Here is a 27,264-nt window from a genome sequence, read left to right as displayed (position 1 = left end):
ATATGTCCACGCGTCTCTGAACAATACAACTTTGATACTTGAACGTTTGTTGCGATAATATTCTGAAGAAAAATTTCCGAAGACTAACGCTTGTCGATCTCTAAAGCTCGCTTAAACTTTGCTTCCGCTATGCCAATACGTTGGCGCTTTGTTGCTTGTGAATCATTATGTTCGTGATAAGCCAACGCTTAGGCGCTTTAAGCTAAGTGGACGATCTTTCATCAGATCAATCACTTATTGTAACTATAATCAAACCGACTAATTTATCATGTCAAATTGCTTATAGGGGCTAACTGGCGTACCAAGGAACCCGAAATTGTTGTATGAGGTCGAAATCACCTTTCTGAGAGGCTTCGAGCTTTGTCGCTGCTGAAATATCTCTGGTGCCAAGAATTGACTCTGTCGCCAGACACTGGGATCTAGCGCCAGGCGCTAAAAGCTATTGCCAGACGCTAGATGTTTTCGTCTAGCACGGGGGTAGGGTCTTCCCTATTCTGCTGCACCTGTATTTATTTTTGACTATAGAACTTTGCTAATCTATTTAATCATCTTAGGGTTGACCTAAGGTTTAGCATTGCTTGACTCATTGACTTGACACAACTCAAGGCATAAACTTGACTCACTGTGATTGACTCGAGGTTGACTCTACTCAAAGTGTTTTTGACACATGTGTTAGACTCAAATAAAAATGACATTACAAGACATGACTCAATGTGTACATGACTCGTGTGTGCATTGTAATGTGATTGTGCGACTCGAAAATGCAAAAAAGCAAAAAATTTCCGTCATTTTTGTAGAGGGTACCGACTTTCTCCCGAAAAAGAAAGACGCGAAAAAAGAATCGAAGTGTTTTAAGGTGCATGTTGAATGAGCTTAGTCAACTGTCATTTGCTACTATATCTCAAGGTGAAAGGATTAACCCATTCTAGGCTATCTCAATTGTTGACTCAATGATGAAAGCATTTGGGTAACTTAGGCACGGAGGCTAAGCACTTCATACTTCGTGATGCAATGATGAGTGATGTTGATATGACAAGGCATGCTTCAGCATTGTGTTAAGATTCCATGACTAAGGGTTCTTAAGGGAAGTATATTTGGTCATGTATCTGTGATGTGTGTGATAGTGACACTAAAGTTAGGCCGCAAGAGCTAAGTGTGTGGGAAAATATATTGAAAAGAGTCAAATGGTGGTGACTCTTAGGCTAGGTAAGCTAATGATGTAGGGATCAAGCCCCCAAGTCTAGCTCTAAGTAAATAGGGATGAGCATAGGAGATCCCTTGATATGATCATGGTGTGTGAATGTGAATATGAATGCATGTTTATTACGGCCGCACCTCGATGTGAGGTTGCCTACATATCCGTTAGGAATCAAGCCGAACGTAGCTCTAGCTGAACCTCGCACAAGTGTGTGTATACCTCAAAAAGGTCTTTTAAGGGTTGTAACGTGGTTAGGATAAAGGTTAAAGAAGAAGGGGATAAAAAGGCTCAAGACCCTAGATAAGCCTCCAAGGTGTGCAACCTTGCTTTTGAGTCTTTATATTTTTATGCTTGAGGCTTGCTTTTCTTTTTTAGCTCTCTTCTTTTTTTGCTTTAGCATTTATTTTTATTTTTATGAGTGTGGGCAATCCCGATCATGCGGTATATCACTCACTTGACATTCATGTTTCTAAGGCACGGTACCGAGCACTCGATAAGAGACGCAATCTGAGATGTGTTCATATCAAAGACATGTTTATGTCAATGACATTGGAACACTTGCCCTTAGTTACACTTTTATTATTTTCTATTTCTTTTTTATTTATTTTGATCTTTTGAAATCACTCAAGCTTTTTGTGATATTGAAAACTGCATAAGTTGCACACTATCCCATCTCAAGGTTAGGTAGATGTAGGTTAAAGAAAGAAAGGTCTATCGTTAGACGAGGCTCAAAGTGGTTTATGAAGAAAGGATTGTAAATTAGAAAGGTGAAAGGAGATATGATGTGGCTACAAGGGGTGCCTCAAATCATTGGCATACCTTGTATTTAGTTCAACATGGATTTTTTTTTTAATGCAATGCAATGTGATGATCATATGTAAGAGAATAAAATGCTCATTTTATTAAAAAGGGGAAAAGAAAGAATTTACAAAAATTAATATAAGGGAAAAGAAAGGTGCCTATGCTAGACTTATTGGGGAATGGGTAAATAAAGAAAAAAGAAAAAAAAAAGATGTCATGAAATCTCGTCGTTGAAGCTCGCCTCTTGTCTTGTGTTGTTTGCTTTATCATCACTCGCTCTTCCTGTTAACTGGAGGCATGGGAAGCTTGTTATTATTAATCAAATGTTGGATAGCCTCCTTTATCTTCCAAAAGCTCTCAGTAGCATGACCCCTACCTTTATGGTACTTGCAGCGTGCATTTGGATTCCAACTAGGCAATCTCATCCCAAGTGGGGGATCTTGAAGAGGTCCAATAGGAGTAATGATTCCCTTGGCATGGAGTCGATCAAAAGCATCATCATAGCTAATTCCAATAGGGGTAAAATCCCTTTTTTGTTGCTTTCTAAATCCTCGATTATCCACGGCTAAGATCTCATTAAGGTAGAAAGTACCGACACTGTTACTAGAGTAGGTGTTTTTGGAAGAAGAAGGATAGTCGTTTCCCTTAACAGCCACTGTTACTATCGTTACTAATCTTGGCCTTCTTGTCGCGCGGAGGAACATGAAGGAGATTTGAATCAATGAAGTCTTGAACACGATCCTTGAGGGCGAGACACTTTTCGGTAGTGTGACCGTGACCTATATGGTATCGACAATAGGAATTTGGATCCCAATGGATTGGGAAAACGTTTTTCAGGTGGAGAGTCTTGACTGGGACCAATGGAGTGAATAAGACCTTGATCGTGAAGACAGTCAAAAACTTCATTGTAAGTCATTCCTATTGGTGTGTATTCTTCAATGGTCCGTTTTGTCCGTGGCTTAGGAGCATTGAGTTCTTCATTAAACCCTTGGCGAGAATTTCGTTCAATGAACATCACCTGATTTGCTAATCCTTCTACCACGTTCAAGAGCATGGCAATGACATCTTGCAGTTTTCGAACGTCCTCTTTTAGACTTGACGAGTCTTCCCTGGTATTATCTAAGAAAAGACTTTCATCCTCCCCAATCATGACCACTTCATCGAGAGAGGTTATATAAGTTGTCTTGATCATGGGTTCTCCTACAGGTGTGATAAGAAGTGATGGATCGAAGGATGCTTGATCTTCTTCGATGGCCATAATATCAGAAGTTTCATTGTTATCGATCAGATCTTGAATAGCTTCTTCGAGTTTCCAACACTCCTCACTGTCGTGACCCTTTCCTTGGTGATATTTGCAGTGCTTATTGGGGTCCCACTTAGGTGGTCTGGCTTCTGGAACTGGATCTTTGATGGGCCCTATGGGCATGACTAGTCCTTTGTGGTTTAGCTTCTCGAAAGCTGTTTTATAGCTCATACCAAGTGGAGTGAACACCCTTTTGACCTTTGGATTTGTGATTTAGAGGTGTTCGTGGTATGTACTTCATTAATGGGAGGGGAAGAAGAAGGGTGGTCGTTCTTCTTTCCTCTTGCACTATTATCTTTCAGAAGGTCATCTTCAATGTCAATGCCTATATTATATACAACCTTGAAAGTATTCAAGTTGTGTTGGTACTTTAAGTGCTTTGAATACTTTCCTTGGAGATTCTTGATAAACATCCTCACAGATTCCTTTTTAGTGGGTGTTTTGACCATATTAGCAGAAGTTTCCCTCCATTTGTTGAAGAAAGAAGTGAATCCTTCGTTTCCTTTTTGTTTTAACATCTAAAGTTGTCTGTGGTCTGTTTCGTCTTGGATGTTGCACTTATATCTATCTGTGAAAGTGTTTGCTATGGACTCCCAGGTGGAGGTTTTTTCTTTCTTGAGAGAAAAGAACCATTGCTGGCAAACGGTCTCAAGAGATAGTGAGAATAGAGAGGGGAAAACCTTCTTATCGATACCCTTAATGTTCATTATAGTTTCAAAGGCTCTTAGATGAAAGTAAGGGTCATCTGTTATCTTGAATTTAGGGATGTCAGTGGCGTTGAACTTATGTGGAAGAAGTTCCTTGTCCAGTGAGACCCCTTGTGAACTCATGCCCTGAAATTTATAGTTTCCAGATAGCTTGCTCAAACTTTCTTGCATAAGGTTCATTTGTTGTTGCTTCACAGGGTCATCAATTTTGAGGGTTAAAGCCTTTAACACCTCAGTCACGTCATTCAATTGATTCCTAAGTTCATTGACCTCTTCTTGACTTGCCGTTATCTTTTTAGCCTTCCTCTTTTGAAGAATCGGTTTATCAAAAAGCGAGACCTGAACAAAGGTGTTGTCCTTGATTAATCGCCCTTCTCTCCTCGACCAAGTACTGTGGAAAAGGAATTTGGGGATATTCATTGTTAATTATTTGACTCAAACTTTATTCAACATGGAATGGATGGAGGAAGTGAAGAAAGATTGGAATAGAATGTGAAGAAAAATGATGTAGATGGAGGGATATGAGGAATTATGAATAGAATGTACCCCCAACTCAAATGACGGAAAATACCGACTCATGCATGAACCTAAGACATGGTCATGGTGACATATACTCAAAGTGTGTGCTAAGACTAGTGAGTGTAGGTGGTACGTTAAGACTCGTGTCATGAACATGTGGCTAGACTATGTGACTTAGTGTCTAGACTCAATTAATGACTTAACAAGGTATGATTGACAGTAAAAATTAACCGAATTATTTAGCAAACTGGTTAATTAGACACTAGGTGATGACTCAATCAATAATCTAAACTGTCGTCAAAACGACAGGACTGGCGTCGCACTGTGTAGTGTAGCGCCAGACGACAGAGCTGTCGCCAGGCGCCACACTCCACAGAGTGGCGCTACAGCTCATATTTTGGCGCCAATGCTGGAACTTCAATCTGAGACTGTTTTCGGTGTTATTAATCAATAGGGGTATGCCTAAAGTCGTACTAGGTCAGTTCTGGTTAAAATATTAGACTTTATTTATTCGAATTAATTAATAAATTACTTAATTAGGCAAAGTTCTTTAAGTCATTAATTCATTAAATCTCAACACTAGTCAAACAAACGGTTAAGAAAACATATATATGCACAACAAATAATGCACAATTAGTCAAGTAGGCACAATATGATGCAATGAGTTTGCAACCTAACCATGGCTCTAGTTCTCTAAAGTTCGGGATATGGTTTAGTCAATAGAGGGTCCATGGTTAATTGTCCGAATGCACCACGCGGAAGCCTAACCATGAAGGGTTGGCGCGAGTGGATGGGACACCGCGAGTTTTAGAAAACTTGCTTCCATGGCTTGGTGAATTCAACATTCTCGGATGTACCTTTTGTTGCTCAGAGCGTTCAATCAAGTAGATGGAACATGAATTCCCAGAGAGTTATGTCCATATGTAGAACACATATGGGTTTTAAAAAAGTGAGAAAAACTCAATCAGGAAGTAGGATCGAGCAAACAAAGCGAAAAACTGGTCGAAATTAGAACGCATATTTCTGGCTCGGTATTGGAAGAATTTGGCGCCAGCAAACAGATGTTGGCGCCAGGATTTAGCTGTAGCGCCTGGCGACATGGCTGTCGTCTGGCGCTACGGTTAAATGTTTGGCGCCAGCTTCTGTTTGCTGACGCTAATTCCTACATGCCTCAGCAGCTTTCTGTGCTCGAATTTTCCAGTTTCGCGCAGTGTTCTTTTGGTCCTAGTTGTGAAAGATATTTCTCAAATTTCCTACGTGTAAAATCCTATGTTTTAACTCATTACGGATGGTTTTTCCAATGAGATCTTTTTTATACATATGATAATATTGTTAATAAAAATTACGCACATGAAATACTTAGAACGTTTTGAGTCTCATCCACTCATTCTAAATCATTGCCGAAACAAATTCAGGAATTAAAATATAAATCCTCCCCAGTGGAGTCGCCAAAAAAAATGTAGGGAATATTTCAAGTGTTAATTCCCTAGCTTGAACCCCACTGTGATCATACACTAAAGTACGGTGGCGTCCAAAAAAAATATTAGGGCAGGTTCAATCTCTTTTAGGTTGGATTTGTACCTTCATCCCCGAACCCTATTTGGTTCAAGACCTTATGGAGTTGACGATCTCTTGGATCGTTAAGGGGTGTAACCTTCACCCTGTTGGCGACTCTTTTGCTCTATCTTCTTTCCCTTTGGACGCCACCGTACTTTAGTGTATGATCACAGTGGGGTTCAAGCTAGGGAATTAACGCTTGAAATAATAGGGTTCGGGGATGAAGGTACAAATCCAACCTAAAAAAATATTGTATTTTGGGCAATGCTATTGAAGAATTATACTTTTCAAAAATTTACTTTACGCGTCGCCTCAGTAAGAGCAGGGGACTCATAAATTACACCTAACGCGTCGCCTATAATGAAAAAGGCGACTCATAAATCAACCTAACGCGTCACCTATAATTAAATAGGCGACTCATAAACCAACCTAACTCGTCACTTGTAATGAGAAAAGGCAACTCATAAACCAACCTAATGTGTTACTTGTAATGAAAAAGACGACTCAGAAACCAACCTAACGCGTCATGTCATAGGCGACACGTAAGGGGGTACCTATTGTGTCGGTGCCTGTAGTGTCGCCCTTGAAGCGATGCATAAGGTGGTTTAGAGGCGACTCGATAGGGGTTTTTTGGTAGTAGTGAGTGAGCTTGTGATATAATTGCCTTAGTTTTGCAAATGACAGTTTATTTATGAATTGTTGAATGATTGTTAAACTCTTATGTGCATGATCCACTTATGATATTCTATCTTTATTTGCTTTTCTACTAATCACTATTCTCTTATCATCTTGTATACATAAAAGATACTACATCAAGGTCAATGGTAACTCCTTTCCTCCTATTCTTGTTTATATTTCTCCAAAAAAAAAAAAAAAAAAAAAAAACTTTAACTTTTAGACTAGTCCTCAATGATGATATTGGATTGCATGTGATGGATATTTTCTTTCTTTTGGTAATAAAATTTCGAGCATGGTTTAGATGCCCTTGGTTGAACATAGAATTTGCTAGTTTAGGCTAGTGTGAGAATAACCTTACCGAATGTACGAGACTTAAGGTCTAGGATTGTGGTAAGAAGGTGTCGCCCATATCAAAGGAATTTGAACCCCGAAAGGTAGTATTTGATCCCACAATGTTTCCGAAAGTGTGGTTTTAATATTTTTCAAGCCTACTACATTTTAAATGAGTGGCAAGGATCCTCTTTGATTTAGTACCTAGATCGAGAAATTGAGTCCCAACTCCAAAGATCGTGGCCTAAACAACTCTTAGTGATTGATTAAGGTTGTTATGTATTGTTTATTCACAAAAAAAAAGGGTTAAGGCATACCAATCTTGTTTTCTTAGTTCAATCTTTAATTAATTGTAATTAGTAGTTTATGGTGTAAATATCCAAGTTTCAAAAAAAAATGATGAAAAGAAAAAGAAAAGAAGTGATCAATAGCCACCACCCTAGCAATTAAATAAGCTTGGGGGTGCGGTTTTGTCTCAAGTTTATTCATGGTTTGTAATTTGGGTCAAAGTTTGAAACCTGATTAGGGGATTTTTCCCCACCAATCACCATTTGACAAGTGAACCAATCAGGTCGCCATGTGTCCGTCACATGGGCCAATAGGAGCCTGCCACGTGTCAAGCAATGATCCGTCCACCTTGGACCAATTACGACACGACACGTGTCCTTCCCATGACACCTAGGATAACCGGTCACCTAGGCCCAACTTCCGAGGGAAGCCCAATCAGCCCAAGGTTAACCTAAACCTAGATTGGCACGTTTCCCGAGGTTATAAATACCTCCCTTAATCCTCATTAAGGGAGATGACACGCAGAACACGCTAAAAACGCAGATTGCACACATTAAACACTCTCACCTAGAGAGACCCAATCACTTTAATTTCCGCATTAATTACTCCTTAATCAAGTACTAACTTGACCGTCGGAGCGGAGCTCCCACCACCAGGAGTCTCCGTTGTTTTGCAGGTACAGGCGTCCGGTTCCAGTCTCGGAATTGTAACTCTCCCGCAGGACATCAGAAAACCCCGAAACATTTGGCGCCGTATGTGGGGAGAGTACTTCTGAGATGGCATCCACGTTTGTACCGACTCCTGAAGAAAGACGTCCCCTGGACGACCCTCTAGTTCAGTCGGACCACGATACTGAGAATGAATTTGAAGTTGAAGCTCACACAGCTTCAGACGGGACCTTAAGGGCCCGACGTACCCGTCATACCGAAAGGAGGGAACGGGAACATCTTCATACAGGAAGCGAGCCAGCAGGCGCACCGCCTATTCGGCAACAGCCGACTGATGGGTCTGCTCCCATCACAAGGAGTGAACTCATGACCTTCATGAGGGACTTTAAGGGAGAAATTCAAGAGTTGATCAACAAGAAGCCGCCTGCTCTGGACAAGGAGCAGTCAGCTAAGAAACCCTCCACTTCACAGAAGAGGAAGCCAGTTCAAGGGCGAGAGGCGACTCCTCATCCTAAATCTAGGAAGCGGGAGCCACCTGCCCTTGATTTCACAAAATACCGTTTTCCTACTCCAGGAAATAGGAAACCTGTTCGTCATATTCAGGCGGACGGGTCGAGGAAATCATACACAGACGCTCGGCTACTGCTAGAGCAGAAGAAGAGTGACCGATTGTCAGAGTCGGCCTCTACTTCAAACTTCTAAGACAGTCTGCGAAATACCTCGATAAGGCATACTCAGTCGTATCATGAGAGTTAGTCAGGCGGCACCTCCCGTCAGTCCGGCTTTCATAGCGACCAGGTGGTACCAAACTTACCGTTTGTACCGCAACAACAGTATTTTTTACAGCCACCTCCGTTTGGTGGACATGCAGCAAAAAATGTCCAACCTATGGACTGGCAGCTACGGTTGCTTAGACTTGGTGAACAGCCGTCGGCCTTCTCCAAGGAAATTACTGAAGCCGCTCAGCCGGCCAAAGTGAAAAATGTATTAGTAGGCGCCTATGACGGCACTACTAACCCAGAAGACCATCTGATGGCATTCACCAACCTGATGTACCTTCAAGGGTTGGATGATCCCACTTGGTGCAAGTGTTTCCCAGCGACTCTCAAAGGAATCGCACAACAATGGTTCGGCAACCTGCCTACTCGTTGTGTAAATAGCTTCAAGACGCTTGCTTACTTATTCACCTCCAACTTCGCCATGAACATCCCTGCGAAGAAGACGACCCTTGATTTAGGAACAATTCAGCAGGGCGAGAAGGAGGGGCTTCGTTCTTACATCAGGCGGTTTAACCTGATGAGAATACAGATTCAAGGGTTACCGGATGAAGTAGCCTATACTGACTTTTTCAAAGGTCTCAAAGACGGGTCGACCTTCAAATTTGATTTGGTCCGAAAGAGGGTGGCGTCTCTTCAAGAGGCCTTGATTGAAGCGGAAGCCTATATACAGGCGACTGATCTTTGTAGTACGGTAAAACAGTCAGACAGGAAAAGGTCCGACAAAAGAGAAGGACGATAGAAACAGTCGTCAAACAAAGATGAGAAGAGAAAAGAGGTCTGGGCGGCTGATTCCTCTAAACAGCCGGCCCAGAAAAAGAAAAAAGAATTCAAACCATACTCCCCAAAGTATGTGTTTAACAAGGATAGCCAATTTATCCTAAAGGAAATCAAGGGAAGGATCTCAATTGAGAAGCCGGTCCCCATGAAGGGTTCTGCAAACTATCGGAACCAAGAAAAATTCTGTGATTATCATGAAGATGTTGGTCATCACACCAATGAATGCATCACTCTCATGCGGTATCTGGACCGCCTGGCTGAGCAAGGTGACCTTGACACTTATGTCAAGAAATCTACGGGGAACACTTCCTCGAAAAAGCAGTCGACCAAAAAGAATCAACAGGCCGACAGCTCCGATACAGATGATGCAGTCGTCTACACCATTGCAGGCGGCTTCTCAGGAGGCGGCCCCACTATTAGGGGCAACAAAGACAACATCAGACGGTTAGATGTAAATTTCGTTCACCAAGAACGACCCTCCAAATATTCATTTCCTGAGATTGTCATCACTGAAGAAGATCTAGGAGGGGTAAGAGGGTCGCATGACGACCCTATCGTTATTGAATGTAAAGTGGCCAACCAGAGAGTTGGCCGAATCCTCATAGATACCGGAAGCTCCTCATATCTCATCAGTAGCAAATGTCTGTCGAAACTAAAATATCAGACTGATTGCATACATCCGGCATCCCACCCTTTAGTAGGGTTTGGAGGAGGAGTCGTCCACCCAGTGGGACGAGTGGATTTACCCATCCGCCTGGGCGAAAAAGGGGAAGGACGACACATGGTAGTCCGGTTCCTGGTAGTAGAAGAACTCTCGGCCTACAACATGATTCTGGGACGACCAACCCTGAATAATTCCAAGGCTGTTATAATCCCATCTCTTATGTTGCTCAAGTTTGAGAGGGATAATGGAACAGTCGGGTCCCTAAGGGGAGATCAGAGGATGGTCCGAGAGTGCTATCTCTCGGATGTCAAGCCCACTGTTATGGCCACTGGGTCGAGTGGTGGAAAAATAGACCTTGACAATGTCAAGGAGAGTGCGCCTGTTCAAGAAGCAGGCGACAAGAAGAGAAAGGCATCCCAGACGGGGGCCGCAAGAAAAGACAGAAAATAGCAATCATTGGCAGAGGAGCGGTCGGATGAATTCCGCCCTCAGCCGGCTGGTGAGCATACGGACCTGATCTTAGACGACTCGCGTCCTGACCGAACAGTCAAAGTTGGGACGACTGCTCTGAGAGTCCTGGGTGACGACTTTTACAAACTATTGAAAGAATACAAGGACATATTTGCATTCGAAGTCCACGAAATGCCAGGCATTAGTCCTGACCTGGCGGTACATAAACTGGTTGTGGATCCGAAAAAGAAGCCGGTACGGCAGAAGAAGCGGAACCATGGAGAAGAAAGAAGTCAGGCGGCAGCCGCCGAAGTTAAAAAATTACTTGATGCAGGGTTCATTCGGCAATGTTACTTCCCAGACTGGGTTGCAAATGTGGTGCTTGTTAAAAAGCCGAATGGCACCTGGCGAATGTGTGTAGACTACACAGACTTAAACAAGGCGTGCCCCAAAGACAGTTACCCTCTTCCTAAAATTGATAACCTGGTCGACTCAACAGTCCGGCCATGCTTTGATGAGCTTTATGGACGCCTACTCTGGTTTCCATCAAATTCCTTTATGGAGGAAAGATCAGGAGAAGACGGCCTTCGTCACTGATCAGGGGTTATACTGTTACACGGTCATGCCGTTTGGTCTTAAGAATGCCATGGCCACTTTCCAACGAATGATAAACACTGTGTTCTTTGATCAAATCGGGAGAAATGTCGAGGCATATATTGATGATATGATTGTCAAGTCTAAACTTCAGAAAGATCATCTGTCGGACCTCCAAGAAACTTTCGCCACACTCAGGCGACACCATGTCATGCTCAATCCCAAGAAATGTGTCTTTGGAGTTGAGTCTAGGAAATTTCTCGGTTTCCTTATCAATCAAAGAGGAATAGAGGCGAACCCTGAGAAGGTGCAGGCGGTCATTGACATGCAGTCGCCTCGTACCATCCGAGAGGTTCAGAAGTTAACAGGTTGTCTGGCGGCCTTGGGAAGATTTCTAAGCCGATCAGGCGACAAATGCCTATACTTTTTCCAGGCAATTAAGAAAAAGGCAAGGTTTGAATGGGGGCCGGATGCTGAGGCGGCCTTCCAGAAATTGAAAGTTCACTTGCATTCCTTGCCGAGGCTAGTCAGCCCTTTGCCCAAAGAAGTACTCTACATGTACCTGGCCGTCTCTGATCATGGGTTAAGCGCTGTTCTCCTTGCTGAAAGAGACGGCTGTCAGCTCCCGGTCTACTTTGTCAGTCATGTACTGAAAAATGCCGAGTTGAGGTATCCCTTAGTGGAGAAATTTGGTCTTGCACTCTTCATGGCTGTTAAAAAATTGAAGCCCTACTTTTTGGCACATGCAGTCGTCGTGTATACAGACCAACCTATCAAGCGCCACTGCCATCATGAGTCGTCAGCCGAATGATCAAATGGCCATATAAATACAGAGCTCGAAGTTACTTTCGAGCTAGAAAAGCAGGAAGGGCAAGCCTTTGCTGACTTTATTGTTGAGATGACTCGTCCTCCTGACTCTCAAGTTACAGATCAAGTCTGGAAGGTATATGAGGACGGAAGTTCTACTTCAAATGGTTGTGGAGCAGGCGTCATATGTCAGTCGCCAGAGGACGACAGGTACGAGTATGCTCTACGCTTCAGTTTTCAGGTCTCAAACAATGAGGCAGAATATGAAGCTTTACTAGCCGGAATCCGCATGTGCAAGGCGGCAGGGGCAAGAAAAATAGACGCATGTTCCGATTCACAATTGATAGTGAGTCAGTACAATGGCGAATACGAAGCAACCCATCCGGCCATGATCAAGTATTTACAGGCGGTCTGACAAGCAGTTGGCTCCCTTGAGGATTTCCATCTGACTCAAGTGCCGAGATCAGAAAACAACCAGGCGGATGCACTTTCAAAATTAGCATCATCCGCCTCCTGTGATACTCCTCGAACTGTTTTTTGGGAAGTAATGGAGAGGAGAAGCATTGAGGAAGACCCTATTGGAATCCTAGACAGAAGCTCAACCTGGATGGGTCCAATCAGGGCATATCTGACAAACGGTACCCTGCCGGATGATCATCAACAAGCGGCAGCACTGAAAAAACGAGCAACCAGTTTTGAAATAATAAAGGGAGAACTTCACAAAAGGGGGTACCTTCAAACTTAGTGTGTTACTCCAGAAAAGGGACGAGAGATTCTAGACGATCTTCACTCTGGTTACTGTGCTTCCCATATAGGCGGTAGGACGCTTGCTCAACGGGTAAGGCGGCAGGGGTACTTTTGGCCTACTTTAGAAGCAGATGCAATGGAGATGGTGAAAAAATGTGACAAGTGCCAAAGGTTTGGCAAACTAATTCACCGTCCGGCTACTGACCTCACTACCATTCATAGCCCACTACCGTTTGCTAAGTGGGGCATGGATATTCTGGGTCCATATACGCCTGCTACAGGCAGAAGGAGGTACATACTTGTTGTCGTCGACTACTTCACTAAATGGGTAGAGGCGGAAGCTGTAAAGGGAATCAAGACGAAGGATGTAATTTCATTCATTTGGAAAAATGTCATCACTCGGTTCGGGGTTCCCATGTCTATGGTTTTTGATAATGGTCCCCAATTTGAGACGCCTATTCTCAAAAGCTGGTTGGGTGACCAAGGAATTGCACACTACTTTGCATCTGTCAGCCGTCCACAAGCAAATGGTCAGGTAGAAGCCTTTAATAAAATCATCTCAGACGGTCTCAAGAAAAAGATTGAACGAGCAGGCGGCCTATGGGCGGATGAATTACCACATGTTCTCTGGGCCATTAGGACGACTGAAAAAGGGGCGACTGGAGAAACTCCATTCCTCCTAACTTATGGTGCGGAAGCTGTTCTTCCAATAGAACACTACGAGCCGACTTTTCGAGTAATGCTATATGACGAAGAGGAAAACTGGGAAGCCATGCGCCTGGCATTAGACTCACTTCCTGAAAGGAAAGCAATGCTGTCTTGCGCCATGAAATTTACCGCCTGAGAATGACTAGATCATACAACAAAAAAGTACACAGGCGTCCACTCAAAGTGGGGGACTTTGTACTTAGAAAAATAGAAGCAGTTGGTAGGGCTAATGAGTCTGGAAAACTAACTCCCAACTGGGAAGGACCCTACCGAATCTGTGAAGAGGTCAGGGACGGTACCTACCGTCTGGGAACACCAGACGGACAACCGTTGCCTCGAACTTGGAATGTAGATAATCTTAAGAAATATTTCTTTTGAATGATGTAAATAGTCAAGGGCTACTTAATAAAAGTTTGCATACTTAATATTCAATTTTGTACTAAGAGGGGCACGCCTACTAACAAAAAGTCGGCTACTCTCCATGTTTAATTTTTATTCTTACCTAAGAGGGGCAGGCCGCCTATACATTTACAGTCGGCTACTCTCCATTGAGTATTTTACTCTATCTTCAGAGGGGCATGTCGTCTGTACCTTTACAGTCGGCTACTCTCCATTAAGTATTTTACTCTATCTTCAGAGGGGCATGCCGCCTGTACCTTTACAGTCGGCTACTCTCCATTGAGTATTTTACTCTATCTTCAGAGGGGCATGCCGTCTGTACCTTTACAGTCGGCTACTCTCCATTGAGTATTTTACTCTATCTTCAGAGGGGCATGCCGCCTGTACCTTTACAGTCGGCTACTCTCCATTGAATATTTTACTCTATCACCATAGGGGCATGCCGTCTGGACATATAGTCGGCTACTCTCCATAGAAGAGGGCCGACTGGTTCCAAACACACAGCCACCCCCCTTATACTTAACTAAAAATGATTAGGGCCTGGCCGACCCTGTGCCTAAACAGGCGGCTACCCTCCTTTTACTTAGCACCTACGTTCACCAAGAACTAACCAAGGCCACAGGCCAAATGATCAGACCAGGCGCCCAGCCAACTGATCCAATCTTCAAAACTAATACGACCTGTCCCAACATCATAGCAGGCGTCCGGCGGCATCCCTCCGGATGAAATTCGTCGCAGAGAGCAGCTCTCTTTTGGGTGGAACATTGCTCTATAAACTAATTACACGACACCTATACGACTGTCCCCAAGGGCAACCACGTAGCCGTTTTTGAGACAAGGATAACTCTATCACTAACCAAACCAGTGGTAGCAGTTGACATCTGAGTCAGATGACCGCCTGTATTACTTGGGATAAATGCAGGGGGTACCTCTTGAGTTAATAGCCAACAGACATTGGCGAATCAAAAGGTTCAGCCGGCCTCCGCCGCCTGGTACCTTTACTACTCAAGCAGGAGTGACGGCGACTGAGTAACTCCAAAGTTAACTCATAGTCACTCTCTCAAACTTAGTATGGAGCCTAAAAGGTATGAGTCATCCGCCTGTTTTTAGCAAACAGGGGCTCTCAACCACTACTCCTTCTAGGTTAACAACTTATGAGTTAAAAGCCAACAAACATTGGCGAATAAAGGGGAACAACCGGTACCCACCGCTTGATACCTCTACTACTCAGTTACTTGGCGACTAGGTAACAATCATGTTTACTTGGTCAAACCACTTTCCTACTTGGTTAATTTTACAAATGACAGGACGCCTGCCTAAAGGGGATCCAGTCTTTAAAAATGGTTCGAATACCGATTGGATAAATGGCCGACTGATCGTCTAGCCTGGAAACAGACAACCAGTCGTCCAGGGGCATAGGCGGCGTGACTAACTATCCGTACCTGTCTGCAACTATCGGTCATGTAAAACAGTCGGTATAGTGTACAATTGGATATCAGAATATTCAATACTTAAACAAATTTGAAGCAAAACAAAAAAATTCATTAAAGACCGGCAAAATATTCAGAGCCCCGACCCCCTGGCCGGGTAAATACAAACAAACGGCACGCAGGCCGTGGAAAGAAGACATAAAGCTTAAGAAGGGGGCAGATCTTCAATATTAGCAGCTGCCGCCTGGTTAGCACTCTTCTTGCTGGACTCGGCTTCAGCTGCATCCTTCTTTGATGCATTACCCCCAAGCGGCACAAGCGCCACTACCGGCTCCTCCTCTAACGCCTCCTCCAACGCCTCTTCCTCAGCAGCCGCCAGGATCTCTTGATTATATCTATCAGAGCACTGTCGGTACGTTTTTTCCCATGAGGCAAAGTCGGCATTGGGGAAGAGGCGGCCCCAAGTCATGCGCTGGATTTGAGCAGAGTCTTCCATCATCTCCCAGACCAGCTCTTTCTTTTCTTGCTCGGCCTTTTCCGAGAGCTCCTGAGTAAGACTCTTCTCCTGGGTCACCAGGCGTACCTTTACGCTCGCCAAGGATTTCTCCAAGGTTTCGTATGAGGACATCTTTTGGCGAAGAGGTCTCAGCTCGGCCTTGAGATTGTTGATGGTCGCCTCCAGCTCGCTATTCCTCTTCTGGGCCGCCTCTAACTGAGCCCGGATAGCGGCGGTAGCCTGCGCCTGATAATAAAGAATATCAATGGTCAGAACTTCATTTTGGGCAATTTGAAACATTGACTTATCACAGTCAGAGGCGGCCATAGCTTTTGCAGCCTTTACCTCTTTGTTCTTCCGGTCAAGCGGCTTGCGAAGGCCGTTCACTCGGAGCAGGGCCTAAGTACAAAGGGGAACAGGCGTCGGTTTCCAAACAAAAAGAAAACAGGCGTCCTGGAATTCAAATACTCAAAAATATGCTAAGTATACCTCAGCAAGGACCCCTGCAATCCCGTCTAGGTCAAGGGTGCCGACACCCCTGACCGCCTCCCTTTCAGCTGGAGGAACGGCCTTGATCATAGACTTGGCCACCTCGACCAAGTCAGGCTCCTGAGGGCCGGCTGCATCAAGCATAAACAAACGGATTAGACCTAGTAAAGAAGGGAGCAAGTCTAAAATTTACAAGGACAATTTCATACTTCTAGGTGGCCCAGCTGGAATTTTAGAACTCAGCCGCCGCATGTTTCCTGGCAGAACCAGGAGAGCTCGCTCCGGGCCTTGGGGTCCGGCTGTTGGGAAGAAGAAGCTCTTGGAGCGCCCGTCTAAAAAAAAAAGAAGAAAAGAGTCAGTATATGCATAAACACAACTCCAAAAAGAGGGTGAAAGGTTCGAAGCCCACCAAGGGTGCCCCCTTGTTGGGGGAGTCGGTTGAAGACTGTTGCATGATGGAGGCCTGCAACATGGCCGCCGCAGTCTTAGAGGCGGTAATTTTGCTTATGGCGTCCGCTGCAAAAACAAATAGCAAAGTTAATAAAAGTCATAACAAGAAATGCACGGAACAGCAGAGTATTCGACAGGCCGGCTACCTCTTGAGCACCGACTGCTGAGGCCACAGGCGGCCAAAAAGTACTCGTCGTAGAGCCATTTGAAGCTCGGGACGCAGTGCAGGGGTACTTGCTCTCGTACCCCTGAAGTAGAGTTCACCTTCGACTCTACTTTGAAGAGTCCTTTATCTAGGATCTCTTTCTTAGCCTTGGGGGGAACAGGCGGCATGCTGCGGCCGCCTGCAAGAAGGGGCGGATTCCTGTTCCACCTGTTGAAGCGCTTGTTCAGCTCTGTGTCTGAACTCTCAATGATAAGGAAGGTGCTCCGCCAGTCCTTCCATTTGTTTGCTTTACCTCTCGTCATGAGGTAGCCCCTGTGGCTCGTCAATTGATACCAGCCGGTACCGCCTGCCTTAGGGGTCCGGCTGAGGTAATTCGCACCCGGCCACATAGCCGAGTACGTTGACCCAGGAGTTTGGGGCTAACTGCCATAACCCCAACTCATACCCATCCAAGATCCGCTGAACAGCCGGATGTAGTGGAAAGCGCAGCCCAGCCTTGATGGCCGCCTCGTAGCAGCCAAAGCAGGCGCCATCATAACTGGTACCAGCCGGCCAGACGACTGTGTCTTCTGGATCCGGCACGAACACTAAAAAGTCGGGGCCCATTGTGTGGTTTTCGATAAAGCTCTCCACTTTCTCTTGCATGGCCGTGATCCGGCCCCGAGGTACCGTGCAGTAGTAGGGGGTATTTTGCTCTCGGTGAGAGGCGGATGGCTCCGCCCAATTGTCCCCCTTCTCAACTGCGTGAGAAAGCCTTGCCTCTTGTAGGCGACTGTTTTCTCTTCTGTGTCCAGGGAAGCATGGCCAGAAGAGCTAGACTCGGAATCGTCCTCTGACGAGTCCGAAGAGGACGAATCCTCCCCTCTCCCGGAGGGGCCCGCCTCCTCTCCTTTAAAAGGAGCAGGAGAGAATGTAGAATTGTCAACTGAAGGGGTCACTTTGACTCCTCCTTCAGAACTGCCGGCTTTCAAGCCGCTTTGTTTCGCTTCCACATCTGGCGCCTGGTCAGATGTTTCACTAATCGGCACCCTGTGGGAGGAGCCGTCTGAGTTTGAGATCCTGGCAGTCTTTTTTGTCCTGGCCATCATGCTCTGCATAGAGACAGATACAGTCGGACTTTGTATAAAGGGCAAAGATGGGTCCAGAAAAGGGCAGGCGGCACTCCTAGTCCTAGATTCAGCCGTCCCCGGGGACCGGCTGATCACTAACCTAGGTCGTGTCGTGTGCTTCCGTGGTGCCATTTCAAAAAAGAATAAAGTAAAGAGAAAATTAAGAGTAAGAGAACCGACGGTTACCTGAACGAGTGACGATTGATGAAGTTCTGAAAATCCTTTGCAGTCGGCTTGTCAGAGCAGGCGGTAGGCAGAAAGGGTCCAAAATGTCAGAGCAAGTTCAGGGGTCCGAATGTTCTCTCACAAAGTTTTCAAGTGTGAAAATGACCGAAGCCAACACTCCTTTATATAGGCGAAGTGAGAAGGCGAAGGGTCACTTCCAGAATTCAAAATTTTGGCGGGAGAATCTCTCGGCCTCTCGCCGAGTGACACCTGTAGCAGGCCGTTGCCTGTTACAGGGCGATACCTGTCACAGGTAACACGTGACCAGTCACGTGCCACCTGTGAGGGGCAAATGATTAGGGGATTTTTCCCCACCAATCACCATCTGACAAGTGGACCAATCAGGTTCCGCCATGTGTCCGTCACATGGGCCAATAGGAGCCTGCCACGTGTCAAGCAATGATCCGTCCACCTTGGACCAATTACGACACGACGGTTGTCCTTCCCATGACACCTGGGATAACCGGTCACCTAGGCCCAACTTCCGAGGGAAGCCCAATCAGCCCAAGGTTAACCTAAACCTAGATTGACACGTTTCCCGAGGTTATAAATACCTCCCTTAATCCTCATTAAGGGAGATGACACGCAGAACACGCTAAAAACGCATATTACACACATTAAACACTCTCAACTAGAGAGACCCAATCACTTTAATTTCCGCATTAATTACTCCTTAATCAAGTACTAACTTGACCGTCGGAGGCGGAGCTCCCACCACCAGGAGTCTCCGTTGTTTTGCAGGTACAGGCGTCCGGTTCCAGTCTCGGAATTGTAACTCTCCCGCAGGACATCAGAAAACCCCGAAACAAAACCCATGTGGGTTTTTTTTAGTATATACATCTTATATTGGCTTTAATTACAATGCACTTCTAGTTTTCTCTATGCCTTAACCTTGTGTCGTAATCCTTGAGTTTTGTAATATTAGTAGAGTAGTTGAAGCCATTGTCGATAGAGGGAGTTGGTTCACAAGCATATGGAGAGGGTACTTATCATTGAGATGTCGAGTGTTCTAAAACCTTCTTTTGTCTATATTTTTTCCGGCTCCTTCGAGGAGTTATGAGACACTACCATTAGGGGGAATTTGAACTTTGTGTTGGGGACGCGATAAGATAAGTTGAATGGACCAAAGTTGAGTACATTCGAGAAGGTTAGCTAGGCCTTGGCTAGTCATGACCGTGGTTGATCTTAGGCATATGCCTCATGCTCGAGTTTTATTGCTTAAGAATTCTTTTATCTTTACATGTGCTTTTCTTTGAGAGGACTAATCTATTGGTTTGTTTTGCGTCATGTGAATTTCTTAAGGACAAGCAATTGGCTAGCTTGGGGGGATTCGATAAGTGTTGTATTTGTCCACTTATCATGGCATTTTAAACACGAGTTTGTATTCTTTCCCCTACTATAATCCCTTTTCCTAACTCCTTTTATGGCGATTTGCATCTTTTGGCATCCCCGTTTCTTTTTATGTGTGTGCTCGTGTTTGTAGGTGCAATGAGAATGTGGCTAGGTGGCTCAAGCTTGAAGACCTTCTTAAGGGAGCTTGCACCAGGAAGGAGCGGGTGCGCACCCCCGAAGGAGCGGGCGCGCACCCCCGAAGGAGCCGGGCGCGCACCCCAAAGGAGCGGGCGCGCACCCCCGAAGGAGTGGGCGCTCCTCCCTGCCTCCCAGCATTCTGCCATCTCCTGTACCACGAGGAGCGGGCGCGAAAAGAAGCCAGGAGCGGGCGCTCCATATAGAGGAGTGGGGATCCTACTTAATGGAGCGGGCGCTCCTCCTGTTCTGATGCTCGATTTTGACAGATTTTACAATATAATTTTGGGGCATATAAATAGGACGCTTGACTTCAGTTTTTGGGGATCTTCTTTCCTTTTAGTTTTCTTAGGCCTTTAGTTTCTCTAAACCCTCATTAATTAGCTTAGATCTTCTCAAACTCAATCATTGTAGTAGATTAGTTGAAGATTGTTCTCTTGAATTCAACAATTTCTCAACTTTGAAGCATTTTAAGTAATCTCTTTCCTCTATCTCTTACTCTTTAATTTCAGTTTTTATTTACTTTGAATTGTTAATTTCTCTCTTGATCTTGTTTAATTGTTATTGCATGTCCAATCTACCTCATTCCTACTACTTCTCTCAACTTGTTAACTTAATGCTAGAATTAGAACTTGTTGTTATGATGTCCTTCACCATGTTTAGTGAGTAGTTAATTAGCTAGGGTTTGAATGAAGACCCAACAAGCCATGGGTTGATTGATGTTTGTGCTTACATGTTCATTTTGGGTTGATGATTGATTGTTAAAGAATTGGTTAATTGCATGTGTAATTGGATGGCCACTTATTACTCATGTATTCACTTCTATGCTTGCATTGAGAGATGGAATCTAGTTGTGAGCCTTTTGTTATACGATTATGCTAAATTCTTCTTGATTACGGTTCCTTGTTTGAATGATGTAGTAGTCTTAGTTGCAACAATTAGGTGAGAAATCCCAATTGTTTGTGCCGTAGTACTATCTCGGACCGATCGAAAGACAAACCCGAGTTAGTAGTCTACTTCCCGTTGTTAAGACTTGGTTGGCCTATCTTGTTAGTTGAGTTTAGTTTAGGAATGCTTAGTGTTGTGGCTTCGAAAGAAGGCAATGTTGAGTGCCCTCTCTATCACCCAATTTGTGTTCATGTTTGCCTATTGGTTTGATCCGTTGGTTTGGTTGGTGTCAATTCCCATCTCCCCCTAGTGTTTGTCTCCATAGTAGTTATCGAATCAAAATCCCCAATTTGTGACCGAACTAGATTGCAATCGTTTCATACTCTTGGTATACTTACCCATTCCCAGTTGATACGATCCTTAGGTTTTGATTGATAGTTTTGAATGATGACAAACAGCTAAGGGAAACAGGTCCTTGAAAGTGCTCGATACAGTTGGGGGAACCAGCTAACATAGAACACTGTTTCCCCAGACAAGTTATTACTTACATGAGTTTTCTTATTGAACTAACTTGTCTTTATACAGGGAACAGTTATATGATAAAAGTGTTATGTACTGGTAGGGAACCAGTATGTAATGTTTCCATGGTTGCTACGTGGTAAAGCAGTCACATACTCTTTATTGTGCATTAACCATGTTACATGTGCAGTAGTTGAGTTGATTCCAAGACTTGGAGCATAGAAGCCTTTCGAAGATATTTCGAAGAAAGATTGTTTGCTCATAATAGAAGTATTCAAGGAAGATTCAAGTCTTGAAGATTACATGAAGAAAAGACGATTTATGCTTTAATATGTTATCTAGGTTTTCATGTAATATGCTCCGTAGTATGCTTGCATGTTTGGGTTATATAAGTGCTTAAAAATATATTGAAGTATGATATGAAATCTGGTACAAAGTTGGAACAGGTTTCATAACATGTTTCAATTCAGGGAACCAGGTCGGGGAACCAGGTTCACTGTATTCGAGCTGCCGTTTTGGAAAAAGATTTTACAAAAAGATTTTTTTCGAAAAGATTATCTTGAAAATATTTTGTGCAGCTGGAAATAAGATGAAATATTCTTGGTTACCTAAAATCTAGGAGTATTTATCTTAATTGATTCTATCTTTGTGATTAAATCAAATAAGATAAAAACTTTCCTAAAATTACATTATATCTTATTCTCTAAGATTGTGTGATTTAAGGAAACTAGGTTTTAGGAATCTAAGCTTATATAAACTCATCTTATTTCACATATTTCGTGTGCCTCTCCAGAAATTAAAAGAGCAATTATTTGAGAGCATATACTTAAGCACTAATCCCATTCATCAAGTCATATACAAGAGCATTCTAGTACTTAAACGTTTTCTCTTAATTAGCTTCGTAGAAGTGAGATCAAAGGGGAGTTCTTGATTCTTGAATTGAGTCTTTAACAAAGGGGTTAAAGGCTGGGTGAGTGTTTGTGAGTTCAAACACAATTGGGCTTACGAGTGTAAGTCGAGAGCACACTCGGAGTAGAGTGTGGGGTTTGCTGGTTCCCGGAGTAGGGAAACAGCAGAGTGTTCTTTGTCTTTGTTTTTCGGAGTAGATTAATAAAGAACTTAGGATAGGAGGACGTAGGCCTGAGTTGGCTGAACCTCGTTAAATTTGTTGTGTTCTTTATTGCTTTGTTTCGTTAAAATTGTTGTCTTCTTTATTGCTTATTTATATTCCGCTGCGTACGGGAACCAGCACAACTGGTTCCTCACACATAATCCGAAAAGAAGCAAAATTAGCCAACGATTACTTAACACTCAATTCACCCCCCCCCCCCTCTTGAGTGCCCATTGAACCTTCAATTGGTATCAGAGCCTAAGCTTCTCGAAAGAGTAACATCTAGAGGAGTTAAGAATGAGTACTCAAGAATTAAGTGCAATCGGTTATGACAACAAGTCACCCAAGTTTAATGGAAATAATTATGCTTGGTGGAAGAACAGGATCCAGAATGTTATCATGGGTATTGATTATGAATGCTGGCTCATAGTTAAAAATGGTCCTAATATCATTCTCAAGACAGATGTGGAGGGGAACCAGGTTCCCAAGAAGGATAGCGAATTGGTCATTGCTGATTACAAGTTGCTGGAAAAGAATGCTAAGGCAATGTCAATACTACAACAAGCAATAGGTGAGACCGAAACAAATCGTATCTCTGGCTGTAGTAGCGCTAAGGAGATATGGGACACCCTTGAACTTGCGTTTGAGGGAACCAGCGAGGTAAAACGGTCTAAAATTGATTTAATCATGTCTAAATATGAATTGTTTGCCATGAATAAAAATGAAAAAATCAATGACTGCTTTCGTAGGTTTATGACTATTGTAAATGATCTTAGATCTCTTGGTAAAAATTTATCTGACGAGGATCTTGTGAGAAAATTATTGCGTAGTTTAACAGATGCATGGACAGCCAAGGTAACAGCAGTATATGAAGCAAAGGATCTGTCTACCTTGTCTCTGGAACAGCTGATTGGTTCCCTTATGACTCATGAGATGCTGATTGACTCTAAGTCTGAGAAGGAACCAGCAAGAGGCATGGCGCTTAAGGGAACAGTAGAAGATGATGAAGATGAAATTAGCATGATTGCAAAAAGATTTGAGAGATCTCTTCGAGATCAAAGAAAGAATTTCAAAGGTAAGCATTTTAAAAACTATAAAAAATCTAACTCTAATTCTTCTTCTACAGGATGTTTCAAGTGTGGAGAAAAAGGACATCTTATTCGAGATTGTCCTAAGTGGAATGACAAACAGTCTAAATCCGGAGATAAACAAGCATACAAGAATGCCATGATAGCTTCCATGTGGGGAGACTCTGACTCAGGGTCAGATGAAGAAGAAGGATCACCCAACTCAGATGTTTGCCTAACTGCCTTTACAAACATCAAGGAAAACAGCACTGGTCCAGGAACCAGAGGGGGAACCAGTACATTCAACAAATGCTTTATGGCAAAGAAGGATGTACTACATGAACGCAAGGTAAGCTTAGAGCAAATTAGAGAAGATATGCATGAATATGATAGAGAAAATATGCTTGCTTGTATTGATTCCTTACTAGATGAATGCTATAAACTAAGTGAAACATACATAACTTGCAAAAGAGAATTAAAAGAAAAACGTGGTGAATGTAATATTGCTATTGCTAGTTGTGATCATCTAGAAGGAGTCTGTTATGAACTAAAAAATCAAGTAGCAGAACTAGAGGTTGAATTGGACAAGTGTAAAGTGGAACTAGAAAAGGAAAGATCGTTTGAACCAATTGATGGTGAAGAGGATCTGACCTCCTGGTTCCCTAGAGACTTATCAACCACTAGTGATACTCTTGATTTTTCAGTAGCTATAAGTAAAGCAAATTCGTGTACTAGAACTTCCTTGTTGAAGGCCTTTGAAACATTGGCTTACAACCTGGAAAACTCTCACAAGGAAATTGCTTCACTTAAAGCTGCACAGTTCACTGTTTCCCCTACAGGTACCAGTGTAGATGTCAGTAATACGATTGATAAGTATGAAAGTAATATTTGTGATTTGCATGCGGAAATCAATCAACTGAAAAAGGACAAGCAACCAGTGATTGTTGACATGTTTATTGACTCTATGGTTTCAAAACTTAATCTACAATTCGAAGCTTTAAAAAGTAACTTTGATTTCCTTAAAGAGAAAAACGAATTATTAACTAAAACACTTGAAACCAGAGAAAAAGAACTTAATGATAGTCATAGACATGTGGACAAATTATTGAATGCTCAAGAATCCTTAAATTACCTGACTTCATCAAGAGGAAACAGAGGAAAAGTCGGTCTTGGTTATACTAGACAGAGAACCAGGACTAACTGGTCTCCCAGAGAAACCACCTGGATCAAAGAATATCAACGAGGCAAGTATGTCATGACTAAAGAAATGCATGTGTGTTTTCATTGTGGTAAAAATGGACATAAGATACATGAATGTCCAGCTAAGAAAATTAGTGCTAATAAGAACAGCAAGGGTGTAAAATATGTGTGGAGAAGAAAGGATCAACAAGATGTTAATGTTGTTGAAAAGGGACCCAAGTATGTTTGGGTTCCTAAAACTAATGTTTGATTTGCTCTTGCAGGCTAGAGTGAAGGGAGACACCTATTGGTATTTGGACAGTGGTTGCTCAAGACACATGTCCGGGGATAAAGATCAATTCCTTTCACTAGTGGCCTTTGATGGAGGAAGTGTCACCTTTGGGGATAACAACAAGGGAACCATCACTGGTTTAGGTAAGGTTGGTAAGACACTTTCTAACGCAATAGATGATGTTTATTATGTTGAAGGCTTGCAACATAATCTCTTGAGTATTTCTCAATTATGTGACAAAGGTAATATAGTTGAGTTTCAAGCCAACCTATGTCACATAGTTAACTCACAAACAGGAGAACTTGTATGTGAGGGAACCAGGAAGCATGATGTTTACATTACCTTCTTAGATAAAATCCCTCAAGACAAGTCCATCTGTTTGAGAGCTGTTTCTGACAATAATCAATGGATTTGGCATAAGAGGTTTGGACATGCTAGCCTAACACTTCTAAACAAACTTAAAACACGTGACTTAGTTGTAGGCCTTCCTAACATTAAGTATGAAGCTGATAAAGTTTGTTCTGAATGTGTAAGGGGGAAACAGGTCAAAAATTCTTTTAAGTCTAAAACTGTTTTGAGTACCAGCAGACCCTTCGAACTTGTACACATTGATTTGTGTGGTCCCATGAGAGTACAAAGTCGAAGAGGTCATAGATATGTCTGTGTTATGGTTGATGATTATTCCAGGTACACTTGGGTAATGATGTTACACACAAAGGATGAAACGTTTGAAGAATGGGTAACATTGGTGAAACAAGTGGAGAACCAGCTCACCCACAAGCTGGTCTCGGTAAGATCAGACCATGGTACTGAATTTGAAAATGCTAACTTTATTGATTATTGTAGGGAACATGGAGTTAATCACAACTTCTCAGCCCCTAGAACACCTCAACAAAATGGTGTTGTAGAAAGGAAGAATAGAACTCTTGAGGAGATGGCGAGGACGATGCTCATTGAGAGTGGTCTCCCAAAGAGTTTTTGGGGAGAAGCTGTTGACACTGCTTGCTATATATTGAATAGAGGTCTCATTAGACCAAAGTTAAATAAGACTCCCTATGAACTTCTTAAAGGTCGAAAGCCCAACATCACATATTTTCGCATTTTTGGATGTAAATGTTATGTGCATAATAATGGGAAGGACCAGCTTGATAAATTTGATCCTAGAAGTGATGAGGGAATCTTCCTTGGATACTCTTCTCACAGCAAAGCATATAGAGTCTTTAATAAAAGGACTCTTCGTGTTGAGGAGAGTGTCCATGTCATTTTTGATGAATTTAACATGTCTTCTGAGATTGCGCAGGTACAACCTGATGAAGTGATTGGATTGATGGATTTCACGGGGAACCAGTATACTGGTCCCACGGATGAAGTGCAAGCAGATCTAGGCCTACCAAATACTCCACCAGATGATAATGATGAAGTGCCTAGAGAAGAAAATGAAGATAATGAGGACTCTGAAGGGGAACCAAGTCCTGATGGTTCCTCAAATAATAGACAGGTAATGAGTTCAGGGGGAACAGAAGAAGGTACCACCCCTGAACCTGAGGTAAGTAATGATAGAGGAAACAGCATGAATGTGAATCCTCCTGGCTCCTCAGAAGAAGGAGAGATCCATGAACATGCTGGTTCCCAACTTAATGAGAAAGCACAAAACAGTCTTAATTTTAAAAGTTATAGATATCAATCTTCTCATCCCACTGATCAAATAATTAGTGATATAAATAAGGGGATTCAAACGAGAACAAATGTTGTTCAAAACTTTTGTGCTTTCTATTCTTTCCTGTCTAATGTAGAGCCTACTGACTATAAAATGGCATTGACTGATCCTGATTGGGTACTAGCTATGCAAGATGAGTTAAATCAGTTTCAGAGGAACCAGGTTTGGCACCTGGTTCCCCGTCCCAAGGAAAGATCAGTCATTGGCACTAGATGGGTCTTTAGAAACAAGTTAGATGACCTTGGTACTATAGTCAGAAACAAAGCAAGGCTAGTGGTGCAAGGGTACAATCAACAAGAAGGAATTGACTATGATGAGACGTTTGCACCAGTAGCTAGGCTAGAGGCTATTAGGATTTTAATTGCTTATGCTGCTCACATGAATTTTAAGCTGTTTCAGATGGATGTAAAGACTGCCTTCCTCAATGGATATTTAAAGGAAGAAGTATATGTGGAGCAGCCACCTGGTTTTGAAGATGCACTGTTCCCCCAACATGTGTACAAGTTGGACAAAGCATTATATGGGTTGAAACAAGCTCCGAGGGCTTGGTATGAAAGATTGTCCAATTTCTTGATGGCAAATGATTACAAGAGGGGAACAGTAGACAAGACCCTGTTCATAAGAA

Source organism: Chenopodium quinoa, unplaced genomic scaffold, assembly GCF_001683475.1.
Source record: "Chenopodium quinoa cultivar QQ74 unplaced genomic scaffold, ASM168347v1, whole genome shotgun sequence".
Taxonomy (NCBI): domain Eukaryota; kingdom Viridiplantae; phylum Streptophyta; class Magnoliopsida; order Caryophyllales; family Amaranthaceae; genus Chenopodium; species Chenopodium quinoa.
Note: the sequence above shows the minus strand (reverse complement) of the source record.